At 35.6% G+C, this 16165-nt stretch overlaps 1 pseudogene; it reads left to right on the forward strand.

The window, feature by feature from the left end:
* LOC122910105 overlaps positions 1 to 15712 on the forward strand; it is a 65413-nt pseudogene extending 49701 nt beyond the window's left edge.
* Positions 15713 to 16165: the final 453 nt, after the last annotated feature.

Genomic DNA, 16165 nt, shown 5'->3' on the forward strand with positions numbered 1-16165 from the left:
TTTCCAACATAGGAACACATGCATATACTTAATTCTTTTAAACGATATCATGCGGCCTTGAGCAAATGACCACACTGTAGCTTATGAGCATCCTCAGTTAGAAAACAGGTACTTCATTATTAATCTTTACCTGCCTGGAAGGCTAAGTGGATTTATGACAACACTGACTCTAAGAACCAAAAAAATTCTCAATAGAAAAGTGATCTAGGACAAATAAAAAATGTTCTTATTTTATGGTTCTTAGACACAGAAGCTATTCTGCAATTTCTTTAGATTTTCTAACTAAAACACATTTTTCTATCAAGACAGATTAGAACTTGCTCACTATAGTGAAAGAGGGTGCTATAAAATCTGGAGGCTTGGAACCCCATGACAATCTTCATTCTAAACTAAAGGAAAGCCTTGGAGAAATCAGTACTGATGTGTTGTTGGGCTCATGTATACATGGTAAGATCACCCATGGGTGCAGCTACCTCAGGGCTACTTGGCAATACTGCTCTAGCCAAGCATTTATTCTTTATGTTCATTCCAGTTCAAATAATAATACCTCCCATTATATAATGTGGTGTTCTCTTAATTCATGCAAATGTTATTAATGAATGAAAAGAATGGAGATACATTTTCCAAGTTAAAAATGCCATGATTTTTCTAAATAAAATAAAACTAATAAATTTCTCATATATCTCTTGGAAGAAGTGGAGGAAATGAGAAAGAAAAAGGTTACAATGTATTATAAAACAGTAACTTGACTATGGAACAGATTTATGGTCACATAAAATTTTTAAATAGTGTAAGAGCGTAGTCTCCTGTACATGACAGTCTGAGGACATTTACAATTTTATTTTAAAAAATAAAAAGCTCTTCTTGAGCTACTGTGGCACCGAAGATGCCCTGAAACCTCAATAAAAATCTATTTTTACACTTTTACATGGGAAAGAAAAGATTGAAAAGAATATATAAAGCATGTAATACCGGAACCAACTTGCGTATCTGAGTTGTAAATATCTTAAATAGGTGTTCCTGAAAAGGGCACAAATGGAATTGCCTGTTGCTGAAGCTGATTCAGAGAGCACACTATTGATCCACTAGTAGACATAACTCCTTAAAATGTGTGGTTGTATTCTCCATGTCACATTACTAAATGTTGCCTGTTGATGTTTCTTGTCCCAGAAAGGAGATGAAAGATTCTTACTCAGAAAACCCTCTTCCTTTTTCTAAAAGTGACTTCTGAGCCAGATGAACCATTTGTGTAGGGGACATCATTATGATAAAAATTTCCCTTCCTATAGAAAGTGTGTTGATTCGAAGTAAACTTTGTCTTAACAGGATCAAAATAATTTGAACATAGTTTGCTTGACGATATGTTAATGCTTGTTAGTGAAGACACTATACCTGGAGCCAGAAATGGAGCCATTCCCTGGCCTGTCCCTGTTGTAGACATAGAGAGATCTAGACACTTAGGGCTGTAGAGAAACCACATACAAAAACAAACCCTGGGTAGATGTTTTAGAGCCAGTACCACTTAGGAGTTGAGACAGGTGCTCTATTAAAAAAAATTTCAGTGAGGCCCTGAGTTGAGTTATATGTAATTAAATGGCAAACACTTGGTCTGGAGATCCAAAGTTTTAACTGTTATACATAAAGAATTTTTTGAAATAATTTAGTAAAATATTAACCATTATTGTACCAACTAAATAAAATAATAAAGAACTAGCAATCAGTGTGAAACCTGATTTATGTAGAAATCTTTATTTAATACCATTGATAACTTAAGACTTTTTACATAAGTTTAATCCACCAAAAAATATTAAAGCAAAGGTGACCTATGCCATATCTTTTCCCTCAAGAACCAAGACAAAATTATACAAATACCTATAATGTAATAAGGTTTCTATACTAGGGAACAGGAAACAGATGACACTAATTCTCACAGTGGAATCAGGGACAACTTCCTTGAGTGGACATTTGCTCTGGACTTTGAAATAGGGCAGTATTTTCATTTGAGAATCATGTGGGAGAAATCCAAGGAAGGAGAATCAATGTGATCAAAGACCTATGGACAATAAATATTAATCATTTGCATATTTGAACAAAACCCATTAGTAGTTGCATAGTACTGTGTAGCTGAAGCAGAATAGAAGGTGAAATGTGTAGTAAGAGATGATGTTATACTAAGATAGGCTAAGGCTTGCTAGTAGAGATCTTTCCATCCTATGTTAATGAGCTTATCTAGGGAGAATAAACTCATTAATATGGCTTTGAAATAGGAAGCCACTGTAGCATTTAGAGTTGATGAACACATGCAGTTTCTGTAATTTGTATCGAATATATAAGTTGAACGACTAAGCATATTGTGCTAAATTAAAATGGAAAATTAGCTATATACTAGGTACAGTGCTTAAAGCAAAGTGGTTATTTCTAATCACCACAACAACCCCACTAGAACAAGTATTGTTAATTATACTGTACAGTGGGAGACCAAGAGGGTCAGAGAAGTCTGTTAGCTGGCAAGTAGCAGAGCCAGAACTCAAATCAGATTTTGTCTCACTACAAAGACCAAGCTGTACATCATGGAGCAGGTTGGCCTCTAGAGAAGTTGAGAGAAAGCATGACAACAACAATGCCATGAGCAAGATCCTCCTTAGCACGGTAGACAGTGTGTCAGTCTTCTAACACTGCCGTGAGCATCATTTGGGGGACAGGATAATAATGCCTTTGTTGGTGGCACCAGAACATGATCTCTAGTAGTACACAAACTAGAACTATAACTAAGGGAATAGGCTTCTTATAGCGCTTGCACAGCTTCACATAACAAAAGAAGTTCAGAATCACTTTCTTGTGGGAAGTAGGAAACTACTCTCTTCTTTCCACAGGAAAACACACTTATGCACTCAGATTAATAGTGGAAATTCTAACAGATCTTGCCACCATGCTGCATGAAGCTCACTGGAATGACTAGACTTTATGAATGTACCATTTTTTTCCCCAAGGGAAACAAAAAGAAATCCTTCTTCATAACATTTTGGAATCACTACAATAAAATAAGAAAACATAGAAAACTGTATATCTGCATTGTTTTATATATATATACACACACACACACACACATACATACATATATATGTTAATATATGTTAGATAAGCAGCAAGCTATTTCCTAAGTGCTTTAAAAAGGCATGAATTGCAACTAATATATTTTTGTAAATCTTAGCCTTAATTGTCTAAATATTTTATCTTGAGGATAAATAGTTCTTGCTTTTCTCTTTCCAATAGATAAGACTAGTCAGAGTATCAGAACAGGGAAAGGACATACACTGAGTTGGAAAAGTTAGGAAGTTGAAAAATATATCAAGTAATAATTTTTAGTAGTAATTAGCTAATGGCATTTTTTGGTGTTTTAGCAACAATGAATTTTAAAATTGGTTCCAGATACATATACACATACTCTATACATTCTCATCATAATGGGTGTGTGTGTGTGTGTGTGTGTGTGTATGTGTATGATGTTTGTGTGTGTGACAGTACCCAATGGTACAATTACTCTATTTCTCTTTCTTTCCAGGGTGATGTTGACTCATCTTCATCAATAGACTAATATTCGATTTCTCTCTGATTCAATTGTTGGGAGCCAATCCGTCATTCATCAGAAGTTGGATAATTAACATGACCCGGAGAGAGAGTGAAGGGGAAACCTTTTCTGTTTCTCTCCTCTTTCCCCCATTTTATCACATGATCCAATTAACATAATGGCTTCTTAGTACACTTAAAATATAAACTTGTTACCATGACCTAAAGGGCCCTACATGATCTAGTACTACTTATCTTTCTGACCCCATCTCCTTACTTTCTTCTCTTTGCTGTTCATTGAACATACCAGAAATGTTTTCTTGAACCAGTCCACCAGTTGATGTGTTTTTATATACTGGCATTTTTATGTTCTGTGCTTCTTTTTTCGCTTTCAGCTCATGATTGGTATCCTAGGACTTAAGAACCTCTCTGAGGATATCCTTACTGAGTGCCACTACTGCTCCTGCACATCCTTAGAATGACAATTATCCTGGTCAAGGTTCCCTCTCCTGATCCTTTCAGAGCAGCCAGTCCTGTAAGGGCCAGAGAAGTCTGTTTTGTGCAGAGATGGGGAAAATGAATTTCCTCTCCCTTGGTTAAATCTAGACATCTGGAAGACCTTACCTTTTCTGTGTTGTGATGTCATACAAAGTCTCAAGTCTCAGTCTGCTTATATACCCCTTTCAATCTATGGGATTTAAAAATTAAAATGTGTGGTTGGCAGTGGTCACATAGCCTTTTATCTTCTAAGTCCCCTTCCAGGTCCCCTTCTCTGTATCTCTTCCAGTCCCACAATAGTCCCTTCTCTGTGCACCAGGCAGTAAAGTCTCTGAGGTGAGGGCATGCTGAGATACAGTGTACATGCTGATTAACAAACGTGATTCAATACGATACAATCTAACACGTATTAGTATAAGTCTGCTGTAGGTTTGGGTTATACAGGCACATAAACATACTGATATATACATATAACATATATATATATATAGATACACTGAAATGTATTTGTGTATGTGTCTTTGTGTTACGTAAGTATAAATTCAGTGATACATTCAAGAACTGGATCTGCCTTTTACCAGCTGTATAAATCTGAGCAAGTCGCTTAGCTTGTCCAAATATCAGTTTCTTCATCTGTAAATGGGGAATTTCAGTAGATTCACATTATTTACAAATTTAATGTTCATGGTGTCAACATTGTGCAAGTGACCATGACGGACCGTGACATGTGGTGATTTGTAATTTTACTGAGGCATGAAATTGAGGCTTGTGTACCAAGGGGCTATTGTGCAGAAATGAGCTGGTTAGCTCGGGTATGAGCCTTGTTAACTGCTCAGCAGGCAACTAGTCACATGGTTGGTTGTTTTCTGCTTGACCCTGCTTACACAGTAAGTCCCTTGTAGCAATTTTTAAAATGTGTGGCTTTGGGGGTTTTGGGGAAGAAAAAAAACCAGCTGCTGGTGCTGGTGCAGAGAGATGAGAAAAAAATAAATGAAGATATTCAACTGAATGATGTTTTACAGTGAAAACCAGAAGTCTTCAATAATTTTTTTCTTGTTTATGTCCTGAAAGAACTTTGAAAAATTATGTGGCCCCTCACACACTTTAAATTGACATCGAAAATTTTCTTTCATAAGTTTAATTACTTGAAAATGATGTAATTTCTATAATGCTATAAATATTAGCAATTTTAAATAAAATTATGTCTTTCTTAAATCAGTTCCAAAGAATACTATATCAGAATGACTTGATAACTACCATCATGCATTACAAAAGCACATGAACAAGTTCTTAAGTTATTTCAGTTTTATCTCCTTAAACTTATATTTCTATTCAATGTACACTACAGAATTTTATTTATCAAAAAATAAGTTATATTTTATGTGTGAAAGTCTGTTACAGATCACTGTATCATATTTCTTTGCAACAGAAACACATGCATTTAATTTTTTGTAACTCTCCTGGGACCATAAAGTTCTGTTTAAAAAATATTTTGAGTTGAATTATCACTATAATTTATAGTAGTATGCAATAGATAGAAACAACATAACAATATAATAAATTTTGATAAGTCATCAACATAAAAGATTATTGAAAATGCATCTCCTAAGATATATGAATCTTATATCTATGGATAAATATGACTTGCTATTAGACTGAGCCAAGATTCAGCATTGATTCTATTACTATTTTTGTTTGTATAGATGGAAGTATGAAACAAGTGTCCATATAAAAATATAGATAGAAGTGTAAGGAGTTTTATTATATTGACACAGTTCTTTGAACACTTTCCAAGTATGCCCTAGTAATTTATCATTAAAAATTATTCTAATGCTGTATCAGCCAACAACTCAATCAGGATCTCCTTTAATTCTATTGAATGACAATAATCAGAAAGTACTGGATTTGAGAATCAATTTAGATCATCCACTTTCCCAACACTTGCAGCAGTATTTCAAATTGTCTTAACATTAGGTACTTAGATATAGCTCTTTTTAAAACATTTTTTAAAATAATTAATTTATTTATTTGAGAGAGAAAGGCATGAGCAGGGCGAGGAGCAAATGGGAAGGAGAGAGGAAGAGGGAAAGAGTCTTAAACAGACTGTGCATTGAGTGCAAAGCCTGATGTGGGGCTTGATATCACAACTCTGAGATCAGGACATTTTGTAAAAAGCAGGACGCTTTTGTAAAAAGAAAGTTGGAGGGAAGACTTGAGATGTAAGTTCTCTGTTAAATCAGTTTTATTTAGGGAACAATATGTATGGAAGTTTACAGTCTAGAAATTGTTTTTCTATAACTATTCAAGTACCCAAATACCTCTTGGGAAGTCTCCATACCTTAGTTTGAAGGCCTCCAGCATAAGTTAAATATTAATCATAGAGTATATTTTAATAACTTTATATGTGGTATCACTCTGTACTTGCAGAATGATTTAAAAATTAGTACTTCTAAAAAATATATTAAAAATTAGTACTTCTTTGCATTTTACAGTTAAGATGTTATGCTATTTAAGATTCTCATCTTTAAAATTCCTACAGAGCTTAGGAAGTATCCCTGGTGAATGTTCTACCTATTGTCCTACTGTATAGGGTTAGACTGAAATTAAATGAGGTGAAGTAGGTAAAAGTGTTGTCCATTTCAGAGCACCCTGAAAGTGCTATGGCCTGAAAGAACAGGCCTCCTTGTGAAAGAGCAGAAATGAATAGCTCAGGGGGTTGTGTGCAAAGTGGTGAGTTCTAAGAAGCCATTTAGCAGATGAAGGATCTGAACAAAGGTATCACTTCGGAACAATAGGTATAGAAGCAGAAAGTAAACATGCATTTGGCAAACCAAATAAGAAAGAAGATTTTAAAAACAAAAGTATGTTTGTTTTTTCTTAAACCCAGTCTGAGCATCTGAGCCTATCTGTGGCTAAAGGTTAGTTCTGAGGTAAGAGAGAGAATTTATGTCTGGAAGTACATTTAGTTTCAATGCTTTTTTTTTTTTTCTTCCATTTCCTTTGTTGTTTTGTGTTTCTCTTAGGGTTTTCTTGTAGCTGTCTAAATGTGCTTTCACTGAAGTCAGAACAAAATGGCTTTATATCCTCTGAAACTCATATTACATCAGAGATCAGACTGCCTCTTGAGAGCAGACACCAATAATCTTCTCATTGGCTCTGCATTTCCTCTACCATCTCCTTCCAACCCATTCTTCTCACAGCTACATGAATGAGCTTTTAAAAATGAAAAATATAATACATTCTCTCCCTTTCTTCAAGTCTCCTAATGGCTTTCCACACTGCACTTAGGATGAAGCTTAAGACATTATGTAGCCTGTCAGTGGGTTAAGCCTCTGCCTTTGGCTCAGGTCATGTTCTCAAGGGTCCTGGGATCGAGCCCCGCATTGGGCTCTTTGCTCAGCAGTGAGCCTGCTTCTTCCTCTTTCTGTGTGCCTCTCTGCTTACTTGTGATCTCTCTCTCTCTCTGTCGAGTGAATAAATAAAATCTTAAAAAAAAAAAAAAAAAGACATTATGTAGCCTAAAGTAGTGGTATGTTGTAATTGGTTTGTATAGACCCAGAAAATTATTATTAAATTATTTTTAAGTTTTGTGAGCTGATTGTTGAAAGCAGTCATCATTAAAAATTAAATTATTTAACCCTACAATAAAATAAGCAATATAAAAAGAAAGGTAATAAATAGTCAAAACTTATCACTTTCTAATTATTTTGCACTTTACTCTTATCTATGGTCTTAGGTTATTTATGGTTATTGTATTTGTGTGGTGAAATATGACATATTAATGTGCAACTGCACATCTCAATTTTGCATTCAGTGACATCAGCTGGTGGCTTGGTATCAGTCATGTGGGTATATTTATACCAAGGAAATCTGCAGTGCTATAAATCAGGTTAAATATTTACTAGCACAGCGCTGGGGAAACATGATTTGAACCTGGATTAAAGATAGAAAGGCCAATTGGAAGGGGAGGTGAACCATGAGAGACTATGGACTCTGAAAAACAATCTGAGGGGTTTGAAGTGGTGGGGGGGTGGGAGGTTGGGGTACCAGGTGGTGGGTATTATAGAGGGCACGGCTTGCATGGAGCACTGGGTGTGGTGAAAAAATAATGAATAATGTTTTTCTGAAAATAAATAAATTGAAAAAAAAAAGGAAAAAAAAAAGATAGAAAGGCCAAGCTGATTTCTCCTTGAAGATTTTTGGTATTTCTCTCTCTTTTGGTATATCTCTCTTTTTGGTATTTCCTTTTTACAATCACTCCCCAGAAAACAAATCATTTTGAATTGATGAATTTTGGGCACCTGGGTACTCAGTTGGTTAAGTGTCTGCCTTTGGCTCTGGTCATGATCCCTGGATCAAGTCCCACATCAGCCTTCCTGCTCAACAGGGAATCTCCTTCTCCCTCTACCTGTACCCCCTGCTCATGATCTTGCTTTCTCAAATAAATCTTTTTTTTTTTAAATATTGAGGGGCACCTGGGTGGCTCAGTGGGTTAAGCCTCCACCTTCAGCCCAGGTCATGATCTCAGGGTCCTGATATCGAGCCCCGGGGAGCCTTCTTCCCCCTCTTTCTCTGCCTGACTCTCTGCCTACTTGTGATCTCTCTCTGTCAAATAAATAAATAAAATCTTTAAAAAAATTGATAAAATTTGTTTATTTATACTCATTCATTTAATCTTTGAAATTACATTCTTTGGACAGTCTTTGTCCATCATGCTCCATAAGAACTATCATAAAGTTCATATTCTTTAAAAACTTTACTTTTCTGCCCCAGGTACCATGAAACTTTTGCTTCTCCAATATTTAAGTGTATAGCATGTCTAATGGTATTATCTATTCATAGTTATACTTATTGTTCGTATTGATTAAAATCTCTTCAACACAGTACATTATTTGAGGACTGTATTTTGTTTAGTTACTCAGTGGCACTTGGGAAGTGAACTAACGGGTATTTTAAGGTTAATTATATCTGAGTCTAATTGCTGTAATATCTATAGAAGTTTTCCTGAACTGCATCAAAGGATCTGAGAATTAAATTATGTTCTGAATTCAGCACTGCCAGTAATAAGAATTTGACAATCATAATTTGTCAATTTGCTTGATAGGACATAAGGCAGAATAGCATCTGGTTTAACTTTTCCATTTCAGTATTGACTCTAAGATCTTTGAGAAAGACTATGTTTCACAAGCCCATCAGGAGTAGAAATATGTACCATTTTATAGCCATTTTCTCCAGACATGACTTATACCTTTAGGAATAAAATGTGAAAAACAAAGATTTGGGGGCCCTTGTGAAATATTAAGTAAGGAACAAGACTTAGGCTAGCTTTAAAATCAAAATTATTTTTAAATATTCTTCCAAACAACAACCCCAGGCCAACCCAGGTAAAACAAAACAAAACAAAACACAAGCAAGGCACATGTTAAATACACCTCACTCTCTAAACTGTTAGGGAATTTTAAATATTGTTAATATAGCCATTTTAATTTTTTGGGTCACAATAATTGTAACTAATTTGAACATGTGAAATTCATGTAAGAGCTAAAGGAAGTCTGTAAATGTTAAATAGACCCAAAGATCCAAGGGGTTATCTACACAAGTCAGTGTTAAGGAGATGGAAAGTTAAAGGATTGTCTTTTGATCTACATGACAATTTCCTTTTAGCAGCATCAGGAAGATATTTGTTTAACAGATCCAAATATTTGTGGTTCTCAGAAAGAAATAACACCTTTGAATTTCATCAATATTATATCTGGCTTCAAACAGAAGCATGAGTTGATGTAGGTTTTGTGAAACCTAAAGTTTAATATATTGGGGGACCAATTTTTTAAAACTAATACAGTTAAACAAAATTACATTCAATAAATATTTAGAATGAAAAAAGAAATCGTAACAATTGTAACATTAGCTACATTTTCTGACTGTACACTATTCGATGGCCTCTTAATATGACAGTGGTTTTGTATTTTCTGTTTAGACAAGATAAACCCAGTCTCTTCTCTGACAGAGTTGATCAAATTTTGTTGTTGAATTTTTTTTTTTTTTAGTTAATTCAAATTTATAAAGCATGTGACCTCACGCACAGATGTCCTCCCTGTTTGTGGTAAAGTTACAGATTTGTGCCTCCCAAACAGGGATTCTGATAAATTCTATTACGCTTCATTCTTGTAAAAAAGAAAAAGCAATTGTCTGTTGCATTTAGATTGTGTATACTGCATTGACTATATAGTCCTCCTGGGAGGAAACTTTCATTTTACCTAGAGCATTGTTAGGAATCCATCTAACTCATGTAAAGATTGGGGGAATTTTCTACAGATTAACCTCTGTTTCCACACTTTTTTTTTTTTTTTTTTTTGCCTTGTTTTTCTCCTTGCATAGCATCCTCTGCCAGGTGTTGGTAAAACTCATATTAAAATGCACTCACTGACCCTACAATTTTATGGCATGGTAGAGTGAACAGCAATATTCACAGAAGGTGTCTGTATGCCAGAACTTTTCATGGAAGTTATCACAAGCCATTAAATCTCACTAAACCTAAATTAGATATGTCCCAAACTCAACTTCCCCATCACTAAATGCCTGAGCACCCTAAGACCACCTGAAGAGAAACATGAAGGAGTTAGGAAACAGTCTTAACCAATATGGTTGAATTAAATTATTTTTGCAAATGTTACAGAAATAGGAACATTTGAATATATTTCTAGGACTTATTTTTGGACGTTAGGAGGAGCCAGTGCATGTGAGCAGCTTTATAGAATAAATTTCTTTAAACTTCTTGGGGACTCTGTCTCTGGATACTTTAGGATGCACTATAAAGAATTCTAGAAGTGTATAAGAAGGATTGGAATTAGCTCCACACTAACAAAATGGAAGCCAGGTATCAGATGTGAGATCAGAGATAAATGTGGGTAATTCAAACCATGTTACTCCCTCAGAACTTCCATCTCAGGAAATGAATCCTCTTCATTCCTCTTTTCTTCACTGTTACCTTCTTTCTATCAGTGAGTCCTGTGCATTATACCACCAAACACTATCATGTCTACCCATTTTCCTCAATCTTAATACTACTAACTTTGATCACATTACCATCTTCTGTTACCTAGCATTAGGCAGGTTACCTGTAACCAGCATCCTAAGAGACTTCACGATTGCCCCAATACCAGACCTACAGTTCACTCCTCATATAGAAATCAGGGGTATTGTATTGTCTAAAAACATTTATCAGGTGTGTTACTTTTCTGACTAAAATCATCTAATATCTGCATTGCTCTTAGAACAAAAGAGCATCTCTGGTATGGTCTGCAAGGACCTATAAATTTGGTTCCCCCTTGCCTTTCTACCTCAAACTGTCCACTTTTTTTTTTTCCATTTCTCTAATGCTCTAATGTCTTCTCTCAATCTCCTTTTTTTTTTGCTTTTCTAGTTTGTCAAGTTCCTTCCTTCCTTCGAGCCTTTGTACTAGTTTCCATTTCCTAGATGCTATAGCTCCTCATCTTTCCTTGAGTATCTCTCCCTAGATGAAATATGAGGTCTTCTAACAGGCACCCTTAAATCATCCTATAAAAGTGTTCTCCCTTCGTATCAAATTACCTTAATTTTTATGGTACTTATTATATAAAACTATCTTATTTATTTAGTTAATTCTTTAGTTGCCCCTTCATGTAGAATGAGTACCTCACAAGAACAAGAAATTTGTAGGTCTTAATCATTTCAGTCAGCATATAGTGTCTAGAATAACTCTTCACAAATGCTAAGAATTCAAATCTGTTTGATGAGTGCTATTTTCAAAGAAAAAGAAGAAGAAAAGGTTATGGAATATTAGAAGCCAGGGAAGTACAGTACAACAATGGCGAGGATGTCAGTTACACAATTATAACATTTCTAAGAACTAAATTGGGACTAGGCCTCAGTACATCGATCAGTATTACACAGGCCTTTCTGGGTCTTGCATCAGTGTCTTTTAGGATCCTGAGAAATGCCAGGTACCAATAGACTAAGCAGAAGGAAACAGAGAGGTGACCTGTCATCCCAGGGGCATTTAGGAGGAAATTTAAAAACATCCCATGGACCACAAAAGTACCCAATTTTGCCATTCTTGGGCACAATGTTAGTACCTGTTGTTTCAAAGCACAGAATTTATCTAGTGCCCTGTTGCCCATCATTGCTCCTAGCAGAGCAAAAGAGGCCTCTAGCTTTAAAATAGCTTTATGCTTATTCTGAATATCTGTGATGAGGCAGATACTGGTAACCTCACAACCCTGTGGCTCAAAATTGAGGTTATAGTACTAGGTTCTACAGCTGAAATACTGCTATTGAAATACTGGATTTAGCTATGTGATTTTACTGAATCTCCTAATGCTTGTCATGTTTTGTAAAATATTAGGTCTTTTGTTAGTCATGAACAATTTAAAATGTGTAGTCAATTAATTGATTTTAAAATTTTTACTCCAATATCTTGACCAGTCAAAAGAATGTTTTTCTCCAATCAGTTCTCCAATGCTTTTATTGTGCTATTTGTAATGTACAATTCTGACTATCCACTAAAACCAGATAATACTTCTTATTCCCTCTTTATTTCTCAGAACCCACCAAGCTGTTGCCTTAGGACTGTGGTAGAATCTTTTCCTAAATGTGTGAGACTGAATTTTTAAAGCCATGCATTGATTATTTCTATTTTTTCAACACTGGTGGGTTTTATTATAACAAGAAGATCACATAAGTATTTTCAGCTCATCTAAGTAATGTCAGAATTTCATCTTTTTTCCAAAGCAACTGTTCGAGTTGGGTAGTAGTCACATTAAAATATGTACAGCGCCATCTTTTGATGGCAATCACTGCAAAGAAAAAAAAATTATAGTCCCTGACATCCATCACTTTAGCTTTTGCTAGCTTTTAAAAAATGATGACAATCTGTAACCCCCTCAAACATGGACTAGCTTTTTCCCTCAGTCACATAGTCACTTCCTTTTTGTTGTTTTTGTTGTTTTTAGATGAGCCCAGCTGCCTTGTAAGCACTGAAATGTCAGAAAAAAAATCATTTTCCATAAGAGAGCAAAAGAAGTAAATGTTCTAGGAGGCAAGGCAACCACAGAAATCATTAAAAATCTAAAGAAGTGATTCTCTGCTTATTGTACATGGGTGACTCCCGTTAGTGTTAATGACAGTTTTGAATACACTGACAAGGCTGCTCACAAAGTGTTCCATCTGTACTCTTCAGTTTGTATTTATAGAACAAAGGCACAGACAATGGCCATTGGTTTTCAGAGGGAAAATAAGGTGCAAAGAACTATTTTATCTAATACAAATATTTTGCCTATGTATGATCCTAGATTAAATGACAGAACCTATCTGGACATTATTCCTTTCAATTCTAAAGTTGATTTCACTTAGAAATTTCTATGGTCTAGCTTATTGTTATTAACTTGTAACAATGTTTAGCACCTTAACTATCAAACAGAAACACATACATAAATGGATGTCAATTTATTGTCATATCACCAGTTTGATAAAAATTTTCCACTCCCATGAGAAGGAGCCAGAGAGAGGTGGAAAGAAGGATACATACTTTTTCCTTAGTCAGGAAGTCAAGAATTTCTCTTTATGGGCCTGTAGGAAGTGTTTGGGAAGTTGAAGGGAAGGGGTAAATTTCTTGGGAGATAAAGTGAAAACCATTAAGATGTAGAACAATTTAAATGTCTCTTTCTAGTTAATGCAGGTGCTTATTTTTGTATAATATCTCAGTTTAATCATTTTTTGTTTTAAGAACGAGTAGTGTTCTTACATTTTTATAAAAATACATGGTTATATTTTTATTCAAAGAATCTTTAAAAAAGTAACAAAGAATTTATTTTTTTTAAAGATTTTATTTATTTATTTGACAGACAGAGATCACAAGTAGACAAAGAGTCAGGCAGAGAGAGAGAGGGAAGCAGGCTCCCTGCTGAGCAGAGAGCCCTATGCGGGGCTCGATTCCCGGACCCTGAGATCGTGACCTGAGCTGAAGGCAGAGGCTTAACCCAGTGAGCCACCCAGGTGCCCCACAAAGTATTTTAAATATAAATTTCCAGCTGAAAAATGGTATAGTTAAAGGTACATGAAGATGAAATATATGTATGTATATTTGTGTTTATTTATATATATGTCATAACTCTGTGTGTGTGTATATATATACACACATACATGCATATACATATATAAGAATACACACACACATATATATGAGATATATATATCATTATATATATCACTAATCTTTTCTCAATTGGGAAATTATCATAAACTTCAAGAAAATGATAGTTTTTAAAAGAGGGGAAAATGGGGATTCTTTAGATAAAGAGAAGAAAAATACAATATCCTAAGAGAATAAGAATAATTATTCCTACACTAAGTTGTAAAATATCAAGTAATGGTACTATTAACATCAGACATTTAATAAATATTAGTTCCTTAGAAATACTTACTAAGCATTTTTTTTTCTGCATTATATCTGAGTTAAGTTCGGGATAAAATTTTAGTATCGTCTACGGACTCTGGGAGAAGGGCTATATGGTAGAAGTCATGATGACACAACAATGACACTGAAAGAGGGAAGCAAAGGAGAAAGAAATACTTCAGTCATTCTATCTATACACTCTCTAGTTTGCAGGTGCCTCCTATTGGCCAGACTAGAAGCCAGAAGTCAGTACAATCCTGATAAGGCTAGCAGATCCGTACTCCTAGGCCACAGAACAGGGTCCTGATGTGGAGAATAGATAGGAGCTGGCAGTCAGGGCAACAAAAAAGTATATAGGATCCTAAGATTCAACTTTTTCCATTTTTAATTGATTAAGTAATTCCTTTATTTGTTTTAAAAGTTAATCTAACAGTTTTCCTCTACCAGGCACTGTTGGGAATAATAAAGAGAATTAAGAAGTAAGGATATAAGGGGTAATACGGAGAGCACAGAAAGGAATGGAGGCTGGACTAGTTCAGGAGCTGGGCCTCAGCCCTCTCTCTTCTGCGTAGGTGTTATCCTCTAGGCCGTTCGCGGATATGCCGCCCGGAAACCAGTCCAGTCCCTCCAAGAAGATGACCCACCCCCTTCCACGCTGCTCAAAGACTACCAGAACATTCCTGGAATTGAGAAGTTTGACGACGTCATGAGAAGACTCTTGTCTTTAGAAATGGCAAACCAGAAGGAAAAGCTAAAAATCAAGCAACAGCAACTGATGAACAAGGTCGTGGCAAACCCTGAGGACACCAGCTCCCTGGAGGCTCGAATTGTTGCCCTGACTGTCAAGATCCGCAATTATGAAGAGCACATGCAGAAACACCGAAAGGACAAAACCACAAGCGCTATCTGCTGATGAGCATCGACCAGAGGAAAAAGATGCTCAAAACCCTCCGTAAGACCAACTACAGTGTATTTGAGAAGACATGCAAGGAACTGGGGATAGAGTACACCCTCCCTCCTCTGTACAACCGGAAACCCCACCGACGCTTGGCAGCCAAGAAGGCCCTGTGCATTCAGGTCTTCCAAGAGACCCAAAAGCTCAAGAAGCAGAAAAGGGCCTTAAAAGCTAAAGCAGCAGCAGCCCAGAAACAAGGCCAGAAGAACCCAGAGAGTCCTTCTAAACCTGAACCAGAGCCAATGAAAGAAAACCAATAAACTTTATTAGAGTTAAAAAAAAAAAAAAAAAAAAGAAGTAAGGATATAGAACATCCTAAGGACTCTACAAAAAATTGTTAAAACGAATGAATGAAGTCAGTAACATTTACAGGATATATAATCAATATGAAAAAATCTTGTTTCTTTTTTTTTTTATTTTATCTTTTCAGTGTTCCAAGATTCATTATTTGTGCACCACACCCAGTGTTCCATGCAATATATGCCCTGCTTAATACCCACCACCAGGCTCACCAAATCCCCTCCCCTCTTCCCCTCCAAAAGCCTCAGCTTGTTTCTTAGAATCCACAGTCTCTCATGGTTCGTCTCCCTCTCCAATTTCCCCCAATTCACTTTTCCTTTCCTTCTTCTAATGTCCTCCATGTTATCCTTATGTTCCACAAGTAAGTGAAACCATATGATAATTGATTCTCTCTGCTTGACTTATTTCACACA

The sequence above is a fragment of the Neovison vison genome, chromosome 6 (genome assembly GCF_020171115.1).
Source record: "Neovison vison isolate M4711 chromosome 6, ASM_NN_V1, whole genome shotgun sequence".
Taxonomy (NCBI): Eukaryota; Metazoa; Chordata; class Mammalia; order Carnivora; family Mustelidae; genus Neogale; species Neogale vison.